Genomic DNA, 24,913 nt, shown 5'->3' with positions numbered 1-24,913 from the left:
ATGAAACACTTTTGCTTTTGTTCGACATTATGTCATCGATGAGATTTTGCATTTCGATGAATGCTTTATGAGTTTCTTCGGTAGTTATATTTCTTCGAAATCACTTTTTGCCTTTTGCCTTTTGTTTTTCAGTTTTTCAATGAAACTTGGAGTATCGATGAGCGGTTTTCTGTATTCATCGAAGGTGACTTTTTGCCAAAGTATTTTTGCTTGGCGCTTTATATACTTTATGTGTAGGGGAAAAAGCGAGACTAGGTTAACATGCCCTAATCCTACCTTTTGACACACATTACGGAATATGAAAGAGCCTAGAGATATCGCACAATTGGCTACTTCTTTTTGTGAAAGAGAGAGCCACGGGATATCTATTAGGATTTCTATTCCTTTGTTGTAATTTAAAGATAGAATGATGCAAGTTCAATTCCTAACCCCAAAATGCAAATATGAACTAATAACAAGATTACAGAATTGAACTTAAATGATGGAAAGCTGTAAACACAAGGATGAAATAAGAATGCAAGTGCGTACCTGGAGTTAAAATTTGACTGAAAATGTTCGGGACGGGGGCGCGGGCGCCACTGTCCTGATTCTGCCCCTGAAACTGCTCCGGAAACTGCTGTTTTTGCACTTTGGAAAAAGCTGTCAAAGTTGCTGAAAATGCTATCGGACCAGGGCGCCCCGCGCCCCTGTCCCAGGGACCAGGGCGCTCAGAAGGGACCAGGGCGCCCAGAAGGGACCAGGGCGCAGGACCAGGGCGCCCAGCGCCCCTGTCCTGGCAGGACCAGGGCGCCCCCCGCCCCTGTCCTGGTCTTTTGCACTGAAATTTCGTGGAAAGGTTTGTCTCAGTCTTCTCTCTCCGGATCTATGTCCCGCGGCATCGTCCGAATCCCGAAACCTGCAATAATGTCTGAAAAGGGGGAAGGGCAGCTATATAGGGTTTTGCCTTAGTCAAACCCCCGCTTCGATGATTTCCACCTCCACGAATAGCCAAGTTGTTTTGTAAAATGTATTGTGTGTGCAGACCTAGTGTGTGTGCAAGGTCTAAAATGCAAGAAAGCAAACTAGAGCAACCTAGAAAGTAAACCCTAATTGCTTGTAAATGATAATGCAAATGCTCTAAATCAAGATGCAATGTGATCTAAAGCATGAATAAATGATATATCAAAGCTTATGTAAGGACATGAAAACAATATGAAATCATACCCAATCCTCAAGGGAGGAGTACAAGCCAATCTTCAGTCGGTAATCTCCTATTGTTCTTCAATGTCTTCCAAGCCCTAAATGGATGAATGAATGAATTTGATAGATGCTTGATAGAATGTTGTTGAATGTTGTTGAAGTCTTCAAAGATCTGCTCTTTCGCTGCATATGAAGTTCCTGGAAACCAAAAACCGCCTCCTTTCCAATGAGGAAAGAGAGCTTTTATATATGAAACCCTAGGTTGTAAATTCGTATTTTGGCCGACCTAGAGATTGAATGTCCCGCCAATTTCTTGGGGTTAAACTTTATTTTATGATTGGATCGTGCTCCCAAAATTTCGGGAAAAATGTCCGGGACCATGTTGCACGGGCGCCATGGTCCCGACAATTTTTCACCAAATTTTCAGGGCCGTCAGATATGATGATTTTAGAGAGAATCCCGAAGTTACAGGTGATTTCGAGATGTTTTGACCCCCGAAATCAAGCCCCCAAGTTCAAAATAGGACCTAATAAGGGTTTTTGATTAAATGATGTATAGGAGGAATAAAATGAAAAGGGCACACTTTAATGAAAGGGCCCAACTTTATGATATGGGAGATGATAAAATAGGACCTTAGACCTAATTAATTTAATTAATTAAGTGCTAAAGGGGAAATGCAATGCAAAATGCAAAATGCGCCAAGGCGGGTGCTAAACTAGGTGTGAAATTGTACCACCCTAGCAAGTGCGTACAATTTACGATGCTACATTTAGCCCCCACTTTAGCGGTCATATGAACACTACGTGCATATGCAAGCTAAAGTACAGAAAAGTAAACATTATTTGAAAAAGGATATATCCATAAGTCTGTCGAACGAAGCCCCCAGCGGTATCTGCAGTACACAGTTAGGAACCGCACCCTACAAAACCACATGTTAGATCACAAAATCACCTAATGCTTACTAAGGAAGGTGATGAAAATTCGAGGGTAGCTATATGCCCCCCCCTGTTTCGGCTTGCTAATTTTAGTGAGTTGAAACAGGGTATCATGTTTACCACTTTGAATTGTTAAAGAATATTGATGATAAATGCTCACAAAAAGATTTGATATGAGATCAAAAACTAATGGAGAATCATTTGGTAAGAAAGAGGACTAAATCTCAATTCCAACATGACAAAGGGTGTGAGGATTTGAGAGTTCTCAAACACAAGATGAAGGATGTACATGGAAACAAAATGCAAAGAGAAGAAAAAGAAAGGAAAAAAAGGCATGAATACACACATTGGTGATCCATGAGTTAGACAAAACATCTTCTAGAATAAGACAAAGAAGAGAATAAGAATGCAATACTTCCTTCTTTTGCGAGGTGAAAGTGATTCTTAATGAAGGATGACACTCCTTTTAACGCAATTAGGAGAGTGAATTCATTATAGATGTATTTTACCAAGTGCAAAAGAGGTTGTAGTCAAGGACTTACACTTCTTGTAAGAGAGAACCCTTGAACAAACAACAACAAATGCGTACAAGGCATAACATCAAGTAATAAAGTCCACACCATCCACAAAATAGGAAAAAGTGGATCCTTAGATAAAAATAAGGAAAGATAATTGCCTCCCAAGGATAAGGACAATGAGAAGGACTTACACAATCTTCTAGGGAGAGATTTGGACATAAGCAAAAGAAGAGATGTATGAAATCATTCTTGTCCCCATAAGAACAAGAAAATTAGGCTGTTATGTTGCTTCAAAAAAAATATGATTGCACTTGACATTGTACCATCATGAATGACAATGAGCCCCCAGTAAATGAGCTACCAATGTCACATAATGATGAGCAACATAATAGCCATTAATGTTATTTAAAGACATGATAGATTGAATGAGGTATTTGAATATGACATGCTAAATGCTCAATTATAAGTGAGATCAAAAACATGTATAAAATTGAAGAAGAAAAGTCACAAGAACTCTTAGAAGAGGGATGAGTGTAATTTATTAGAGCCTTATCCCTGGAGGAAAGGACTTTATGATGAATAGGAGATAAAGATTCATAAGTGGATTTAGAAATTTGAGGGGATTCATAAAGAGATTTGTTCATTGCCAAGATTTCCTTATGAGGGGAATGAGAGTTGATAGAAGTAGAAGATGATTTAGTTGAAGTGAGATCATCATCACTACTAAATATAGCATTCACATTGAGAGATGGTCTTTTAGATGCTTTAGTGCGTTTGCAGGGATTATAGCCAAGTCCAAAGGCATAATTGTGAAAATTAGTCTCTAGAGGAACTTTTATCCCTTGTTCATGAGTGCCACAACCATTTCCATGATACCCATGCTTAGCGAAAATGCGAAAACCATGACCATAACGATCAGCCATTTCAGGCAGAGAAGGTGGTTTTTCATAAGACAAAGAATCAAACTCTTCATAATTAGAGGTGTGAGGAGAAGAAGTTTGAGAAGCGGCTACAAAATTATTGCTCATAGATTCAGGTAAGACTGATTGATCTCTAGTTTCTTCCTTCTTTTTACCTTTAAGATCTCTAAGAGGAACCCTATATTCACCTACAAAGGTGGGATTAAAATCAAGAGATCCCCAATCATCTTCCGCGAGAACCTTCTCAGGATCAAAAGCCTTTTCATGTGTAGACTCAAGTCCAGAAGGATCTTCTTCAGGAGCTTTAGGCTCATCCAAATAATTTTGATTATTAGAGGGTGATGATTTATCCATAGGTATCTTGTTCAAAGAGTCATTACTAGAAGAGGAAGGCTTAGAAGAACTCCCTTTGGAAGTAGATGTTTGCAAACAAGCCTGAAGATTAGTATCGCCTATCAAGGTATATGTCTTATTGTTATAAATGAATTTAAATTGTCTATGCAATGTAGAGGGGACAGCTTGCATATTGTGAATCCAAGGTCTCCCTAATAACAAGTTGTATGATAGATTTCCCGACATAACATGGATAGGAGTAGGCAAAGTAACAGGTCCCACTGTGATGGGTAAGGTGATAATACCTAATGAAGACTTAGCCACATTATCAAAGCCTCGAATGGGATGAGAGTCAGGCTCAATAAGGGATGTATCCACATTCATCTTATGCAATAAATTAATGCTACACACATTAAGGCCAGAGCCATTATCTACCAATGTTCGTCTTATAGCAGTGTCATTTATGATAACCACAATCATCAAGGGATCATATTGTTGTCGAATTTCACCAGTAGGCAACTCATCTTGGGTAAACACAATTTGAGCTTTAGGATTCATCACAGAGTTAACCAAAGACACTATATTACTAGATGTATTAGGTGGAGGAACATTCAAATCTTTCAAGGCATCTTGTAACATTCCATGATGAACAGAAGAAGTTTGTATCAAATCCCAAAGAGATATCTTAGCAGGGGTAGCTTTAAGTTGTTCTATGAGATCATAGTCCTTACTAAGCATTTGTGAAATACGAGGCGCTTGAGGAAGAATAGGTTGGGAAGGAGGAAGTGAAGTGGGGATAACTGGAGGAGGACTAGGTTGCCTATTGTTTCTTGTGTTATAGGTATGAGCAACCGCATGATAACTCTCTCTACTCAGTTGCTTAGCATACTCATAAGGGCTCTTAGAAGAATAACCTCCTTGCACAGTAATAATAGGTTTCTTAGGAGTGCAAAAAGAATCATTAGCATAACCACCTTGAACCACTAAGATAGGCTTATTTAAAGGTTGAGAATTTTGAGAAGGACAAGCACCTTGGACAGTGAAGAGAGGTTTGTTAGGTGTCTCATTCACATGTATCAAATTGATTGAGGATGGTTTAGAGGAATGAACAAAAGTGTTGGAAGAATTATTGATAGTCTTCTCTTGCACTAAAATCTTATCACGGATTAAATCAATTTTAGGAGAGAGACAAGGGGTAAGCATTGATGTTCTAATAGGAAGAGGAAAGGTCATATCATCCTCTATCATCAAAGGATCTACATGGGGAATAAACTCTCTAGGAGAAGGATCAACACTACTCTCTAAAGTCTCACTTTTGAGAGGGAGATCTTTGAAAGAAATGTTAACCATCTTGCTTTGAACTAGGGTTTCCTTATGAGTAGAACCAAGTTGAGGAGAGGGAGAATAATTGAGATTCAAGGAAGGGGAGAAACTATCAAGGGAGTTTCCAATCTTGATTTCATCCCCTTTGGCAAGGGGTAGAGAATAATCTATACCTTCTTCTAATGGTTCATCCCAAATAGTGAGGTCATTGAAAGGAATGTTTAAAGTATTGTCAATTTCGGGAGAGGAGATAACATTGTTTATTAATTCCTCATCCTTAGGAGGGAAAGCATCAATAAATGTGTTAAACTCATCCTCTTTCCTAAAAATATGTTCAATATGATCTTTAGGGGAGAGAGAATTAAGGAAATTGCTTATTATTTCATCTTCTTTCTCTAAGGGATGCTTATGGGTAAGACAAACTTTAGGAGAAGGGTAAGCATTTATCATTAATTCATCATCTCTAGTGGGAATTTTGTTGGAAAAGGAAAGGCCATCACTAGGCAATGCAGGGATAATGTCATCTTCTTGCACAAAAGGATCCTCATGAAGGGAGTGTTTTTTAGGAGACACAAAGGCATAAAGGGCATCATCCCACAAAGCATGATCATATCTATTAAAAGGTTTATCTTTTGATTCAAAAGGAGATATTTCCTCATAGAGGGGATTATTGAACACAACCATGTTACTAGATTCAGTGGAAGAGTTGATAGGAATGTACCCTTGAGAGGAACCATTTGACTTATCTTTCTCATCACATCTAAATGGCATAGTAACAAGGTTTATGAGTTTTTGGTAAAATGAAGGTTTGGTATATTTAGGTTTCAAAAATTCATCTAAAGCTTCATCTAACTCATAATCATCACAAATATGATCATCTTGCAAATAAAAATCTAACATTTTGAAATTGCATAAAATTTAAACACACAATGCAAAGAAACACACTTTTTTTTTTTTTTTTTTTTCTTTTTAATGAAAATGAAATGAAAACACACTAAATCTAGATCTAGATCTAACAAATGCAATGCAAGAGGAAGCAATGATAGGTTCACGTCGGGTTCACCAAAATGTGTAGGGGAAAAAGCGAGACTAGGTTAACATGCCCTAATCCTACCTTTTGACACACATTACGGAATACGAAAGAGCCTAGAGATATCGCACAATTGGCTACTTCTTTTTGTGAAAGAGTGAGCCACAGGATATCTATTAGGATTTCTATTCCTTTGTTGTAATTTAAAGATAGAATGATGCAAGTTCAATTCCTAACCCCAAAATGCAAATATGAACTAATAACAAGATTACAGAATTGAACTTAAATGATGGAAAGCTGTAAACACAAGGATGAAATAAGAATGCAAGTGCGTACCCAGAGTTAAAATTTGACTGAAAATGTTCGGGACGGGGGCGCGGGCGCCACTGTCCTGATTCTGCCCCTGAAACTGCTCCGGAAACTGCTGTTTTTGCACTTTGGAAAAAGCTGTCAAAGTTGCTGAAAATGCTGTCGGACCAGGGCGCCCAGCGCCCCTGTCCCAGGGACCAGGGCGCTCAGAAGGGACCAGGGCACCCAGAAGGGACCAGGGCGTAGGACCAGGGCGCTCAGAAGGGACCAGGATGCTCAGAAGGGACTAGGGCGCCCAGCGCCCCTATCCTGGCAGGACCAGGGCGCCCCCCGCCCCTGTCCTGGTCTTTTGCACTGAAATTTCGTGGAAAGGTTTGTCTCAGTCTTCTCTCTCCGGATCTGTGTCCCGCGGCGTCGTCCGAATCCCGAAACCTGCAATAATGTCTGAAAAGGGGGAAGGGCGGCTATATAGGGTTTTGCCTTAGTCAAACCCCCGCTTTGGTGTTTTCCACCTCCACGAATAGCCAAGTTGTTTTGTAAAATGTATTGTGTGTGCAGACCTAGTGTGTGTGCAAGGTCCAAAATGCAAGAAAGCAAACTAGAGCAACCTAGAAAGTAAACCCTAATTGCTTGTAAATGATAATGCAAATGCTCTAAATCAAGATGCAATGTGATCTAAAGCATGAATAAATGATATATCAAAGCTTATGTAAGGACATGAAAACAATATGAAATCATACCCAACCCTCAAGGGAGGAGTACAAGCCAATCTTCAGTCGGTAATCTCCTATTGTTCTTCAATGTCTTCCAAGCCCTAAATGGATGAATGAATGAATTTGATAGATGCTTGATAGAATGTTGTTGAATGTTGTTGAAGTCTTCAAAGATCTGCTCTTTCGCTGCATATGAAGTTCCTGGAAACCAAAAACCGCCTCCTTTCCAATGAGGAAAGAGAGCTTTTATATATGAAACCCTAGGTTGTAAATTTGTATTTTGGCCAACCTAGAGATTGAATGTCCCGCCAATTTCTTGGGGTTAAGCTTTATTTTATGATTGGATCGTGCTCCCAAAATTTCGGGAAAAATGTCCGGGACCATGTTGCACGGGCGCCATGGTCCCGACAACTTTTCACCAAATTTTCAGGGCCGTCAGATATGATGATTTTAGAGAGAATCCCGAAGTTACAGGTGATTTCGAGATGTTTTGACCCCCGAAATCAAGCCCCCAAGTTCAAAATAGGACCTAATAAGGGTTTTTGATTAAATGATGTATAGGAGGAATAAAATGAAAAGGGCACACTTTAATGAAAGGGCCCAACTTTATGATATGGGAGATGATAAAATAGGACCTTAGACCTAATTAATTTAATTAATTAAGTGCTAAAGGGGAAATGCAATGCAAAATGCAAAATGCGCCAAGGCGGGTGCTAAACTAGGTGTGAAATTGTACCACCCTAGCAAGTGCGTACAATTTACGACGCTACACTTTATTTCGATGAAAATACTCTTTCGATGAAACTTCTTTCGGAGTGCTCGATACAAGTTGCTAGCCGAAACATCTTTTAGTCTTTACACCTATGGAAATATTCATTTTTTTATATATATTTTTAATTTTCAAATATAGTGTCCAACAGGACCATGCCCTAATTTTCCAATTTTGCAAAGATTTGGCCAAAACTATTTGTCCTTCACTTTTGGGTTTATGAGAAATGAAAAGAAAACATGGAGGGGGAAATATTTATCTACCTCTATGCCAAGTAATTTAACATCCTTAATTTGATTCTCAAGAAGATAAGGAGCTAGTGCTAGAAAAAGGCCCATGTACACGAAACCTTGTTTCTCTTCTTTCGACCCACAAACAAAAATATTCACTTCAACTTATTTATGGGTGTGGCTACCTTATCTTCCATACTATTTTGGGAGCTAGATTTCTTACGGGCCATTGGGAATCACCTAGGAAAGTATCATTACACTTCCAAAGAAATTATTAATTACCAAAAATCCACTTGCACTTGATTATGTGTTGAAATGGATCTATCTAACTACCTTCTAATTGAGTTTTTTTTTAATGTGGGAAACAAATGCAGGAGCCAACTTATAGAATATGAGAAAATTGGCTTCATATATGTAGGAGATGCTTTTCAATGGACATCTTCATATCCTAATGTCAAAGATAGAAAGTTCATGGGAAGGGGAATCACACCTCAAATAGAAAATGTTCTTTGTGGATGAGATTGAGCCTCAACACTATACATTTACGAGTATAAATAGAACATAACAAAAGATAACACAAGATCACCTCCCTTCAATTGAGTGGGCCCTGCTCTTCCTCTGGTGGGATCTTTACAACACCAAATTTTAGATCAACTTTTGATTTGCATTCAAATTGGCTCCTAGAAGGAAGGGAAACAAGGTTTGAAAATTATAGAACTAAAAGGATTGACAATACTGAAATGGTTGATGAATAACTAACTATTCCCTACCTAAGAACGGGTGGATATATAGATATATCCTTATTTGAAATTTAAACAAAGGTGTTACTTGCCTAGATGGGTAACAACTGCTAACATGACTTAACAAAACTCAATGTTTAATTTCAAAGCTTTAGTTCATTGGTGGTGAAATTGAGTGTTTCACAAAAACCAATGAAGTCAGTTTGGAGATAACAATTGTACTACCTAGCTATAGCAATTAGGAGTGCGACTAGGAGTTCCATGTTGCTGAGCAAGGAGTTCAACAATTCCACTTCATGAAACAACCAAAAATATGAAACAAAATCTATAAAAATAGGACAAAAATATAACAAAAAAGATTCTAAATAAATGGTCATTTCTTCATTAATTTAGTCTTTGAAGTAATATATTCAATATAAAATATTATTTCTCATATATCTCATAATTAGTTAAGTATAAAAGAAAAATGAGTAAACATGGAAGTATATAGTCTACCACCAACTACATTAATTAATAAAATACACAGTTTTAAAGTATAAACCAAGCTTTCAAAATATCATTTTTATGTACTCATCATTCTCTCTCTTTTTGTCAACCATGTCCTCTTGGTTGAGGGTTTGGAATATCCTTATTCATAGTTGCAATCCAAATAACTAGATCAAAATACTGGTGTTTGTACTCCTGATAGGTCCTAAGGGGAGCATGACCATTCACCTGTTCAATAGTGTTAGCTAGCTTTTCAAAATTTCTCTTGCAAAGTGGGGAGGTGCATCCAATATTGGTGAGGTGAAAATAATCAAAGGCAGATTGAATCTCATACCAATCTATTCTTCATGTTGTTCCTCTATAATCTCAATCATTATCCTCACTCTAGTTAGACTCTAGGTGATATTATGTCACTATTGTGTGGAGAGATAGGTTCTCTTTTCCTCAATTGCATTGGTATGGTATTAAATCTCACCCTAGATGCTAACAAGGCATGATGAGACACATCCCTAAAAGCCTGAATGCGTGTAGCCAAATTATTGTTTATGTTAGTTTTACTCTATTTAGCTCTGAATGCCATTGACCATGGAGTTTCATCCCTCCTGGGAAGACCCAATCTATTATGAATTTCTCTATTTTCATTAATTTGTCTTCCCATTCAACTTGATTCAACAACAATGACACAAAGGATATAATCTACACCTTGCTAGGAAATATATTCAGAAATGATTGAGGAAAATATCCCAAAATAAATTCATGTTAAAAATATTCAGACATTTGATTTTGGATAGTAGGATCACTTTTGTAGAAGTCCTCTACAAAGTCATCATCATCATCATAATCAGTTTTCCTTCCCAAAACTAATTGATTAATTTTCCACTACAGGATTCTCTCTCAAGAATAATTCATACAATCTAGATGGTTTCCTCATAGCCAATGATACCGAGGATAGTTCTACAACTTGTTCCATTCTTTGATTAGCTTCATTTTTCTGCCTCTCCAAATTTTCAATTTCCTTTCTCAATTCAAAATTTATCTATTTATATTTAATAGTAGCCAACAAGAGGTATCTAGGAGGAGTAGATGAGGTAGAGGCTTCATGATCACGACTTCTAATATTTTGGTTTCTTAATTGTTGGCCTTTTTTTTCCAACTTAATTTTTAGTTTCCTTATCTCCTCAGCACTGTCTAATGCCCAAGCATTAGATTATTGTAGTGCTTCTTCTATTTAAACCAATTGCTTCTTAAAGTTATCCTCTTTTTTAGTTAGTTGTTTCTTTATGTGTTCCATGTGTTGAACAAATTATCATAATTCTTCATATTTTTGTTTCAAACTCTCTTCAAGAAGTCACATTTTTCTTTTTGCTTCTTCCATTTCTATTTCCAATCTATACATTTTCATAACTCTCATCAATTCTTTTTTTTTCCTTAATTCTTCTTCTATCTTATTTTTTAGAGGGTTCTTCTTCAACCATTACTTCTTTTCCTTCTCTTCTAACAAGTGTGGGAGGAGGTGAAGGAGAAGATTGGTCTTGACTAGCTTCAAACTCCTTTGGAGCTTCAACCTCATCTATTCTATCTCTTTATTGAGAGGGATATTGGGGAGAATGCTATGTTTTTGGCTCATCAGAAGAGCTCTCATCAACTATAATGTAGACAAGTCATTTCTTATCAAGATAGTTTCATCATTTTTGTTTGCAGAAATAGGGGACTGTATAGGGTTCTGAGTCTCAAGGTGACCTTCAAGAAGTTCCTGGGAAATTTCAAGAGATTATTTAGGGGCACTATCAGGAGCCTGCGTAGGGATAGTAATGGTGCTAGGTTTTTCTTTTGAATGCTCTCAAATTTTCTTCTTTAAGGAGCTATGGGATACGCTAGCAGATTTACCATGCTCAATTTATATTTCTCTTTTTCCAAGAAGATTCCCCTTTTTCAAATTTTACCCTTTTTGGTGTGGGCCTCTTCTGGGACTTTTTCTTGGTTTTCTCAATAGGTGTGGAAAAAAATTCAAACCACCCTTCTTTCTTAGATTCTTTCTTCAAGAAATGATGCTTTATAATCAAATGAATCAAACTATGATATCGTATTGAGCTACCCCTATCTTTTACCCTAGGTATCATAGAAGAAATTTGAGAAAACAAGAAAGCTAGGAGATTAATCTTGACTTTAGACTAGGTATTTACGTAGCTTAAATGTGTCAAAATTCACATTCTTGTTCCTAGTATGGTCCCATATTATCCCTCAAAAGGGAAAAAATCATCAACCACATCACAATAGTTTTCTAGGGTTCATCCAGAATTGCAGGACTTACATCTTTCATGCTCCCTTTATGCAATTGTAGCTCAGGTCACTGCCCTAACTCTTGATGAAATACATTCACAAACTCCTCTAAAATGATATGACCTTTATTTACTGGCTCCCCTTCTACTGGAAACCCAAACAATTCATTGATAACTTGTAGGTTAACTTCAATAATCTCCCCTCTGACCCTTGTGACATTAACATGGAAATTTCTGATAAATTCTTTAACAAACTCTATCTCAAATCCCTCATACATTTGTATGAAGTTCAACTAGCCTTTCTCTTTTAACAATCTTTTTGTTTCAGGATCTAGATTGAAGTTCTTCGAATTTGTCTTTCTCTTATTTCCCATTTTAGCTCTGCAACTTTTAGGAATGTCTTTGTTGATTTCAATGTTAATTTCACTACAAAATGAATATTTCTTTTTCTATTAGCCATAATTTTTTAATACGAATGATGATTTATGTCACACATTCTACATTGATTTTTTTTTACTAGAATAGATGATCCACACACTGCTTCTATGTACTTCTTTGATTCACAAGGTTGGTGACAATCATGATGTGTGCATTCCTTTGAGGTAATAATTACTTCAAATTTGAATTGACAATGATATCATCTAAATGTATTTCCTTATCTCTCCACTATCATTAGTTTAGTACTTAATACTTGGTAATTAAAATGTTAACAATGAGTTGGCAGAGGTTTCTATACAGGTAATGCCTACCAATTCTATTCTATACTAACTAAATTAGAAAATAATATTTTTAAAATAATAAATTTTCAATAAATGCATATCTCCTGATCCATTGCATATCCTATTAGGCGCTATCATGTAGTAGTCATGAAATCACCAAGAAAAGCAACTAGTGTATCGATTAGGAGCCATCATGTAGTCTTGACCAATTCGCCAATAAAACAAACTAGTTTATCAATTAGGAGCCACCCAAAGCATATGAGTCAACTCAATTGGTAATGGACAAATAAGCCAATCAAGAGGTACTCATGGCTCATTCTGCATGGACTAAAATAATGCACTAAATGAATTGGAACCATCTTCTTGAAAAGATAAATTTCCTTCCTTAGACAAAGGGATGATCAGGAGCAATTTGGAGGCACTCTTCCATCTTGGTACCTACAAAAAGACTTATCACTTAGGAACTTTGAGATCCATCTGGATTCATCAAGAGGAAACTGAAGTGATTCGAGCAAAGTTACCATTTCTAGTTTTCAGCTTTACTCTTTAAGGTATGAACTATCATTTTAGGTTTTTAGCGCACCCCTAGGGTAGACCACCATTTCTGATTTTCAATCATCCCTGATTTTTTTTGGAAGATAAACCACTATTTTTTGTTTTCATCTTATCTCCTTATTCATGCCTTCTTACTGGATCTACTCAAAATTATATTCCTTCACTGAAGTGATATCTTCCATGATGAAATGTTCAATCCCGACTTGCAAATATGAAAGAAATTCTTCTTCTGATGTTGGTTGGTGCTATAACTTCAAACAATGACCATTAACTAGCATGGTTCTTCTCTCTCCATCTATGGTACCAACTAAAAAACTTCATTATCAAAAACTGGATCAATTTCATAGGGTCCTAACCATCTTGTATAGAATTTCCTTTTTAATTCTTGGAATTTGGAGTAATGCCCAATCTACTTTCCTAAACTATTTGGTGGTAGTATGTTTATCATGCCATTCCTTCCTCTTCTTCTTAATCACCTCTGTATGATGCAAGGTTTCCATTTTCATATGATCCAGTTGGTTTAACGATAGAATTATATTTTTCTTTGATTCTATTAAATCAATACCAACCTCCAATGTTATCCTTAATGTCTGTAACTCAAATTCAATAAGCATAAAAAGAGTTTTTTCATACACTAGTTCATATGGAGAAAACCCTATGGTTATCTTCCATGTTGTATTTTTAGGCCCAAACCTAATCTATCTGACCAATCTATTTTTCTTAATGAAACAATATTTGTTAATATATCCTCCAATCCTTTGTTAGTTACTTTCACTTTTCCATTCGCCTGGGGATGATATGGTGTAGAATTTTATGTGTCATCTCATACCTATGCATGAAATCTTCAATCATAACAGATATAAACTATGGTCCTTGGTCAAAAAATATTTCTCTTTGTGCACCAAATCTCTGAAGAATATGTTTGTATAGGAGATCGGATACCTTATCTTCTCTTGTTGTTGACAAGGCTTTCATTTTTGCTCACTTTGTTACATAGTTTGTGTAGAGTAAAATGTAATGATATCCTCTTAGGTGGATCAACAAGTCCCACAAAATCAATTTCCCATTCTTCAACTGGTTCTAGAGCTATCTAGGGTTGTAGCAGGATCTCCATAATTGGTGTAATTCATCCCATACATTGGCACTCATCACAATGTTTCACAAAAAAGGAAACGTCCTTTGACATGGTTGGCCAAAAATAGTTCGCCCCAAGGATCTTGTGGATTGTTTTGACTGCAAAGTAATGTCCTTCTTCTGGTTCATTATGATATGCATGTATGATGTCATAAACATCTACTTCTTATACACACATATGAAGAACATGATCTAGACACATTTTAAACAAAAATTCATCTATTAATTGAAATCTTAAACTTCCATGAATTAATCTCTATTTTTGTTTAGGACTAAAATTATTTGGACACTTCCCTATTAGAAGGTAGTTTGCGATATCAACAAACCATGGAGACTAAATTGATATGGTAAATAAGTTCTTATCCAAAAATATGTCATCTGTTGGTTAATGATTACCTTGAAAAACCATTCTCGAAAGGAAGTCAACAACAATATTATCTTTACCAGGTTTGTCCTCAATGGTAATGTCGAATTCCTATAACAATAATAACCATCTTATAATCCATCCACCTACAACAACTTTGTTGATTAAATACCTGATGGTTTCATGATCTGTATGGACAAGCACTTTATAACCAGTAATAGAATGCCTATATTTATTAATTGCATATACCACAGTTAAAATTCTTCTCAATTGTTGTGTAATTTCTTTATGTGGGGTTCAAGTTCTTGCTGATGTAGTATATGGTATGCATTGCTCCATTTTCATCCTTTTGTCTTAAAATTGCTCCAATGGGTAAATCATAAGCATTTGCATGTATATGGAATGACTCTCCCCAAACAGGTCCTTTAATAATAGGAGAGGTAGTTAAGGAATATTTGATAGCTTCAAAGGATTTCTGACAGTCATTGTCCATGAAAATTATGCATCCTTTTTTAGCAATGTAAATAGAGGTTCACTAATTTTACTAATTCCTTCAATGAATCTTCTATAATATCCTATGTGTCCAACCGATAAAAAAAAATACCAATAAAAAATATCCCATGTTTCCAAGAGCACTTCTAACATCAGTCTAAGTTTTCAAAATTTATATCTATTGAACAATCTCCACTTTTTTAGGATCAACTTTAATTCCTTCCTTCAAAATGTGTTGTCCTTAGACAATTCCTTCTGTCATCATGAGGGAACATTTTTCATGATTCAATGATAATATATAGTCCTTACACCTCTGCAAAACTTTTTTCAAACTCTCCAATTTTTCTTGAAACATCTTCCCATGGACTGTAAAATCACCCATATACACTTCAATACATGAGCTGGTTAAATTTGCAAAAATGGCTAACACGACTCTCCAGAAAGTAGTAGGTATATTAAAAATTCCAAATGGTAGAAATCTATATGCATATTTAACCCAAGGAAATGTGAATGTTGTTTTATCCTGGTCCTTAGGAGCCACTTGAATCTGGTTGTAACCACTAAAGCCATTCATGAAAGAGAAATAACTATTGTCAGCTAGGTTATCAAGTACTTGATCAAGAAATAGAAAAGGAAAGTGATACTTCTTAGTGGCCATGTTCAACTCTCTATATTCCACATAGACATGCCACTTACCATTTTTCCTAGGAACAATAACCAATGGGGAAACCCATTGACTATCCAAAATTGGATAAATGAACTCTACTCGCAACAATTTCTCTATTTCTTGCATGAAAAAATCCCTAAGAGTTGGATTAATCCTTCTTTTCCCTTGTCTTACCAATTTAACATTCTTAGTGTAGATATTGTGTGTAGATAGATGGGTGAATTTATCTCATATCCTTGTATTCCCAAGTAAACACTTTTGTGTGTTTTTCCTGTATTTGCTTCAACTCTTCTTCTTGTGTGGAAAGAAAAGATGAATTAATGAAAAGAGGCTTATCCCTTGCTACTATAATGTATTTAGTTTCATTATTGTCATCAGATGGATCTCCTACAAGTTTGTTGAGAGGACAAGGGTGTAGCATAGTTTGATGCAGAGTCCTTTTAAAATTCTCTTCCTCATCCTCAATATTCTCAATCAAAGAATATTCTTCTTCATCTTCAATGATTTGATCAGGTTTTCTAGGAATGGAATTTAAATATTCCCCTTGTTCTATATACTCTTCATACTAAACATGCTCTGACAGAGTAACCATAGCTAACTCAACTATTCCATCTCCTTCTGAATCCATATCCTCATCAACCCAAAATTAAGTATTAGAATGAAACATTGGTTTGGTTGGAGGATAAAGTGACAACTCTTTCTATCTCTAGACCATTAGAAATAGTCATACTTCTAGATCTACAATCTATTAATGTTGGTGTAGTTGCTAGCCACAATCTTCCTAGTATGATTGGATATCTTGAATCTTTCTTCCTTACCTTGAGCACTAAAAAGTCAACTGGATAGCCCCATGTATCAATTGTAATATTTACATCCTCTAAAACACCTTCAAGTTTAGCAATAGATTGGTCTACCAATTAAAGTATAGTTGTTGTTGGTTGAACACTTAACATTCCCAACATTTCAATAGTGTCAACTGTAATGACATTGATAGCTACTCCCAAATCAATTAGCACATTGGTTATCTCAACTCCTCCAATACTTAAAGTAATCATATGACTCCTAGGGTTATTATACTTATGAGGAAGCAATCTCCTTGAAAATACAATAGTGAGCTTAGTCCCTACTTGAATTGTGGAAGACAATTTATTTTTCCTCCCTAATGGTTTTATGCAAAGATACTTGACCAATTGGTTAATCTCTGGTATGTCCTCATAGGTTTTAAAGGAGGTATCTCAATGTTGATATTCTTCAGTTCTCAAAGTTGAGAATCTGCCATATTAACATGATCAATCTGGGAGGCATTAGGAGCTACTTGATCTGATCTCAAATGTTCAAGATAAAGTGCTTTATCAATAACATCTTCCATATCATCAAAATTTTGATCCTTTCCCTAAGACTCTTTCTTCTTCCCCACTCCTTGTCTAAAACATTAGGTTTAGATGGAACATTATAATTCCTTAATTGAATATAATTATCTTCTATGACATTCACACCAAGAGGATTAGAATCAACATTAAATGTTTATTGAGGTTGATTGTTCTTTGGATTTGGAATCAGTTGTGTTGGTATTTGACATTAATTCACTTGCTCATTAGCAAAATTAGGGCCAATGATTAGTCATGGAGGTTGTCCCCAAGGGTATTTTACCCCTTGATTTTGTCATGGTTGAAATTGTGCTTGATTTTGCTTCCACTTTAGTTGTCATGATGGTTGGTTTGGTTGCCACTATGTTTGATTTCATTGAGGACTAATCCACTCTACTGGTCCACAAGATGTAGGAGGTGGTTGCATTGGAAATGGAGGGATCCATTGATTTGTATTTAGCCATGGATTTGGATTCCAATTGTTTATATGACCATATTGTCCTTGATAAGTAATAAACCCAGAATTGTATGGTCTATGTCCAACATAATTAAGCTCTTCCTCTAGTATAGGAGGTTTCTTTAAGTAATTTTTAATCTCTGGTAAGAGATTACAAGAGCTTGTTGCATGTTGTTTCTCACAAATTTCACAGAGATCAATTTGATTAAATGGTCATTCCATCAAGAGATGTTCTCCCCTACATTTCAAACACTATATGGTTAAGGGTTTAATATTCTTTTTTGTCTACCTGAGTAGTAAGATGGAGGAGTATGTCAGTTTTCAAATTTTATATTTCATCAATTACTTAAGATAAATCAAGAGTTGAAGCTTTTTTTTTTCTAGTTTCCCTAGTCCCAATTTTAGTCCTAGAATAGTTTCTACATATACCAATAATATCCTCCAAAGTAAGCTTATTGATATCTCCTTTTCTCATCAAATTCAAAGCTTCCCTAGACTCATAATCAATTCCCCTTAATAAAATTGTCTTTCTGATATCATTATCCAACCTATTAGCACATCTTTTGTGTACAAATTGGAACCTATCAACATAATCTTCTAAACGTTCATCTTCCATTTGTTTCATTTGAAACAACTCCTCCTTCCTATCCCTCACTCGATAATAATCCTAATATTTATCCAAAAATATAGTTTCCATCTCTTGCCATGTTGAGACCGATCTAATGCCTAAACCCATAAACCATCGTAAGGATGACTCTTTAAGAGTAGAAGGAAATAATTTCAACTTCTAATTATTAGATGTATAGTCATAAATTTGACACATGAGTTTAAACTTAAAGATGAACTTGTCAAGATCTTTAGATGTTTTTCCTCTAAAGGTAGGTAAAACAAAGGGTGAAATATTCTTCATAGGAGGCTCATCATCTCTCACATTAAAATTAATAAGATATGAAAATGTCCTTTTTAGTGGAGGATCTTCAACTACTACACGGTCATCCATTTGTTCTTCTTGATGTAAAAATTGTTCTTGTTGTTATTCTTGGTGTTGAAACTATTATTGTTGTTCTTCAGATGTTTCAAATCCTTGAGATCCCTCTTGATCAATATTATAATTCCTTGAAATTTTTTTCTAACTCTATCTCTTCTCATCAACAACTCAAAATACTATCCTTATCAACACTAAGGCCTTAAACTTTGGTAGCCAGATCTTTTAGTTTCCCGACAATGGTGCCAAAAATGATGGGAAATGTCATTGATGTCACAAATCACATCATTTAATCTCTTAATTATCATATAGGACTCTTAGGGTTGTATGTGATAAGGATGTATTCAAGTTGAGGAGTTTTGCAATGATAACAATGACTTCACTTCGGTCATGTTCTGTTAGGAGTTCTTGGGAGCTACTTCTTAAGGCTAAGTTCTAAGATAACATTTCTACTCTATTATGATAGAAATTGAAACTAAGGTGTTGAACTTATCCTAAAATGAGACTTCGGTGATTTTTAGTTTAAATCAGGCATAACTTGATTGGGATTAATTCATGAAATTTTTATACTACAACTATAATTAGATTCAAACTTAATCTACCACATACATTCTAGATTCAAATTATATTCTACTTTGCTAAAAAAGAAACCTAATTTACGCTTGCAATAAATAAAAATATTATTCTAAAGAGCAATCAAAATGAAACTAAATCCCATGAACCAATTCAATAAAGCTTCTTTCTAATCTCTACTTCCATCACCATTATCATTTGCTATTAAAACCATAATCTAAATGTGAATACCAATTAAATTGATTTGGAAATCTAAATCTAAACTAACTTAATGAAATACTAATCTAAACATTCATAAGAGAATTAACTAATTTGAAATTCTATTGAACTAAAAACTACTTGCTAATGATAGCGGCAAATTAGAATTGATTTTTAATTTTTAATTTGAATTTACAACTTGTTGAAGGAAAGATAAACAAAAAATAAATAAAAAATAACAAAAGATTACACAAGATCACTTACCTTCGATTGAGCAGGCCCTGCTCTTCCTTTGGTGAGATATAATTTAAAACACCGAATTTAGATCAACTTCTGATTTGGATTCAAATTGGCTCCCAGAGGGGAGCGAAACAAGGTCTGAAAATTACAAAACTAAAAAGATTGACAATACTGAAATGACCAATAACTAACTAACTATTCCCTACCTAAGAATGGGTGGATATATAAACATATTCTTATTCGAAATTCAAACAAAGGGGTTGCCCACATAGATGGGTAACAATTGCTAACAAGACTTAATAGAACTCAATGTTTAATTACAAAGATTTACTATTGTTATCCTTGTTTTCATTTCAAAGTGAAAACAAGCAAAGAATTATTGTTGTTATCCTTGTTTTCATTTTAAAGTGAAAACATGGAAACCTCCTACGATTTTTCTTAAATTGGTCCTCTTCTCTCTAATTTTTAGTTTTTGAGGCATTTTGTTGCCTCACTCATCTTTGAAATCTTAGCATTCAATCTCAAAAATATCACCTTTATAGTTTAAATTCAAATTTCAACTTAAAGTAAAGATTTTCTTGTTCTAGTGTAATTTTGGGTTTACAAACCGACTTTACACCACTTTGAGTCCTTAGGTGCAAAATCGGATTCTAAACCCGAAATTGCACTTGGTAGTCATTTTTAGATGTAATTTGGACTTGTACGTCCAATTTACACCTCTTAGGGCATGTTGGTGCAAATCGGACTTATAAGCTTGAATTACACCATAATGAATCAAGTATTTGTAATTAATGTTTTAAGAGTCCAATTCTTTTCGGGTTACTTTCTTCCCTTTATTATCAATTTTGTCTTTCTTTATTTTCATTTTTTATGTGGTGGTTCATAAGGTGCCAAAGCTCTTTTTTCTTGAGATCGAATTCATCTTTCCCATGGTATGTATTTTTGGCCTTACTTTTGTGATTTTCATTCAGTAAATCTTTAATTTATCATTATCAGATTTGAACATGAACAACATACATCAAATTTTTTACTTCGATGCATATTGCAAATGTTCAAACCCGTGGTATCACTTTTAATCAATTTGTTTTTATTAAACCCTAGCATTTGGTGTGAGTTGGGGTTGAAAACCTGATACACACCAAAACCTTGGCTTTGATGTGTGTGTGGATCTCACCTGACCAACATCATTATTTCATCTTATAAGTTTTTGATGCCTTCCAAACAGTGTATGATGTGGTCATGACCCCACCGTGCACCGAAGTTTGTTCTCTACAATGTGCATGTTAGGGCCACAACTCTGTCATACACATTGTCCTCATTGCCCTAGGTGTAAGGTAGGATAGTGACCCCACCATACACCAGAGCATTTCTCCTTGGTGCACGTCGGGATCACCATCCCGGCTTATACCTCACAATGTTTTTTCTAAGTGTTGCCCCAGGTGAATGCTGGATTTGTATCTCTAGCTCATACCAAAACACTCTTTTCAAGTGTGAGTCGGGGATACAACCCCGACTAGCACTTTGTGTAGTTCTTTTTTTTTAGTACATGGTTGTAGCGTCCTAAAATTGTGACACTTGCAATTTCGACTGCATTTGGGTCTTCATGATGGCGATGCAACACGGAACCTGAATGGAGACCCCGAAACTTGTTCATGACACCAAAAACTGCATTTTTCAGCACCCTGGCCTGATCCTCCTTGCACCCTACTGTCCCTGGAGGTGGGACCATGGCGCCCAGTGCCCTGGTCCTTCAGGACTAGGGCGCCCAGTGCCCTGGTCCCCTAGGACCATGGCGCCCAGTGCCCTGGTCCCTGGCCCTATTTTGGGCCCGGTCTCTTATGGGGCTTCGGGTCTTTATGATTGCAAATTGGAAAATAACATTTCTTGGTCGGCCTAAGGTCGGGAAAATCAGTCTATCAGCCCTAATTGACAAGTATATAAACTACATTTCCTCTCCCATTTTGGTAAGAGATAAAAAAAAGGCGAAAGCGATATTCAAACATTCAAGCATTCAAGCATTCCTTCAAGCAATTGAGTATTCTAAGTCTCCATTCAAGGCTAAGTGTTGCATTCAAGACAAGGATTCAACCATTGAAGAGGAGATCACTTACAACACATTACATACTACATACATTACACCTTCGCATGTAAGAATACAAACATTCTTACAACAAGGTATCAGTACTTGTTTACATTACAAACATTTACACTTACAACATTCTCATTTCTTGGTTAATTCCAAAATCGGGGTTTGACCTAAAGGCAAACCCCTCATCCCTAACCCCCCAATCGTCCTCTCTTTTTTGTGTGTAGGTTGCAGGTACGCGGCTATAATTGAAGATCTGGAATCCTTGTGCAGAGACGAACAGATCCCCCTTCATTTTGCGGATTTTTTGGAGGACCGTGTGCACGCCGGGCGCCATCGTCCCATCAACTTTCACTCAAATTTGCAGAACAACACCATCTCGACATTTTACTGCTAATTCCAGGTCCGCAACTTCATCCCATATCCCTATCTCTATTTATAAGCGAATATTTCCCACTTTACATGCATTTCTAGTTCAATCTTTCTATCTACATTTCTTTACAAAAGAGGGTATCCTTGATGTCTTAACCCTTGAAACTCATTTAGAATCCAATCTTGCATTGTGTGGGATTGGATCTTGTGGATTTCAGCCCCTTTTTGAATGTAAAGTCCCTCCTAAGTGAAAACCATCAACCCTAGTGACTCTCCCTTCTCTCTCCTTAGAGTTGGGGAGGGGAGAACGACTAGGGTTCGATTTTTCCACTTTACAATGGTGTATATCAGGTTTATATCTTCGATATGCACCTTGGTATTTTTGACCTTCCCAAGTGTATATCTAGGATATAAGCTCGATGTACACCTTATTCTGGTATTTGACTTTCCCACCAGTGCAAATTGGACTTATAAGTCCAATATGCACTGCTTAAATTTTTAACTAATATTAAGTGCTAATCAGACTTATAAGTCTGAAATGCACTTGATACACACGATTAGGGATTTTTAAGAAATTTATGATCAATCAGAGGTTTTTGTTCTACCAAAATGGGATTCTTATATGCATGTAAGGAGGCTAATTGACTCAAATATGGTGATGATCTTTTTTAATATTGCAATGCAATTATTTTTAAATGACAAAGTCATCGCCAAGCAAAAGAACAATGAAGTTCAAAAAGAAAGATCTTCATCCAGTTTTTCGTCCTTCTGTATCATCCAATATTGACAACATAAGAGATATGAAAATTGGGCATGTAGATCTGGATGAATTTTTGAAAAGAGTCAAAGAGATGCCAGTATCCTATAAAATGGATCCCACCATCAATAGTAGAATTCATTTAGTTCCGGACTTTCCCATGTTGCACAGAGCTCTAAATTTGTGTTAGCCTTAGCTAATAGGAATGATCTTGCAACTAGATCAATGAAGGATGTAGAAGGAAAAAATACTCTCATCAAGCTCGATGATGACTTCTTTGATACAATTTTTAATTGCCTGCATATAGATCAATATGCTAACATTGATTTTTAATCAGCAATGACCTATTATGACAATAATTTAGATAAGTTCAAGAGAAACATTAATGAGAATTGGTTGAAGACTCCTAGGCCTACAATTGCAAGGTGGCCAAAAAATCTTCCTCTGAGTGATTTCATTGAGAAGATCAATGATCTGCTTACTCTTCTAAGTAGATTAAAAGGGTTCCCAACTTCAAACACTTATTACAAATGAATGTATCAATGCACTCACATCATTAGGCAATATAAGAAGTAGATCTATTAGGGAAAGCATATTGCAAATGCATTGTGCGACCAATTGACTAAAGTTCCCACCACCTTGAAGTTATACATGACTTCATATCTTGTATATGCAACCACCTCAATGAGGCATTTTCCAAGATTATCTACCACAAGTGATAGGAGTCAGATTACTATTTATCAATACTTCACTTATTTGACTCTCAAGGAGAGTTTGCATCATTTCAAGAGAGTCAATGACACTTTCTGCACCCATTACATGTGTATATTTGATAAGGATCTTTAGAAGAAGAGAGTGCCAGATGAGGCCTATAATTTGTTGTCAATATGGTTGGATCATTTTATAGTTTCCTACATTCACATATCTCAGAATCAAATGCTTTGATGGAGGACCTTTCACGCTTCCAAGGTATTTGTCAGACAAAATCATTCTCATGGAAATGGCTTGTTAGATGATATCAATGCATATGATTCAATGTGGAGCTCATAAGATGGGTCTCAAGTTCTCCTTTACCATTGGGACATATTGTATCAATTCTATCTACAAGGCCCAAGCCATGGAGGAGGAAATGAGGAGAGTGAAAATGAAATTCTTCAAGGCCAGAAAGCATTTTGACTACAGGGGCATGAAGAATAAAATCAAGAAAAATTACACTCATGTCCACAAGATTGAAGATGTTTGGATTGATTGCTGAACTGAAGAAGACATCAAGGGTCTTGATTACTATCATCTAAAAGTGGAGAAAATTGAAATTTTTAGTCTTGCTAATATTCTTGAGGATCTCAAGGATGACGAAGATATTTCGGATCGTATGTATGAAAATAACAAAGTTGTCGGATCACCTTTGCCTCTTATCCAGTGGTTCCAAAAGGAAAAATCTTCAATAAGGGCTAGGTTCCAAAACATCCTTGCTAATACCAATGTTTGGTTAACTCGATAAGGTATTTAACTGAACCTTTTCTAGATTGGATCTGAAGATGATAATTCAGGGCCTCTGGGAAAGACTTCTGACCTAAGGATCAAGAATAGACAAGACTCAAGAATTCCAAAGGGTCCAAAGTTAAAATTCATAGTTGGGAAGAGCAAGAGTCAAGGTGAGTCTTCTACTTAAGAAGAGAATCAAGCTCATGATGGGGATGATGAAGAATTGTTTGTAGCAGATAATGAGGGTGAACAAGAAGAATAGAATGAACTTGAAAAGGAACAAGAACAAGAACAAGAAGAAGGAGAATTTGATGAGGAGGGATTACTTGAAATCCAAGTACTTCCCAGTCTCAAGAGGACATGAAGGTGTTCCTCCCATGTCATGTGATGCTACATATACTACTTCAGTTTTAGTTTCTAACACTATTCCTTTGTATTCTTCTATCTCATTTTCATCCCAAGCTCCTAAAATCCATGTTATTCCTTCCACAGCCACTAGTGAGTCTGCCCTTAACACACCTCATGACAACCTTGATAGTGTTTTTCTTCCTAATCTATCTGCGGTTACTTCTTCCATGTTGGAAGATTTTGATAAGTTTATGTCACAAACTTAGGTTTTCCCTAGGGTTTCTATTTCTCAAAATCCACCTACCATTGTTACCTCCACTTCACCCATTGTTACTACAAGTATCCAGTCT

This window comes from Cryptomeria japonica, chromosome 9, assembly GCF_030272615.1.
Source record: "Cryptomeria japonica chromosome 9, Sugi_1.0, whole genome shotgun sequence".
Lineage (NCBI taxonomy): Eukaryota > Viridiplantae > Streptophyta > Pinopsida > Cupressales > Cupressaceae > Cryptomeria > Cryptomeria japonica.
This window is presented reverse-complemented; position numbering follows the sequence as displayed.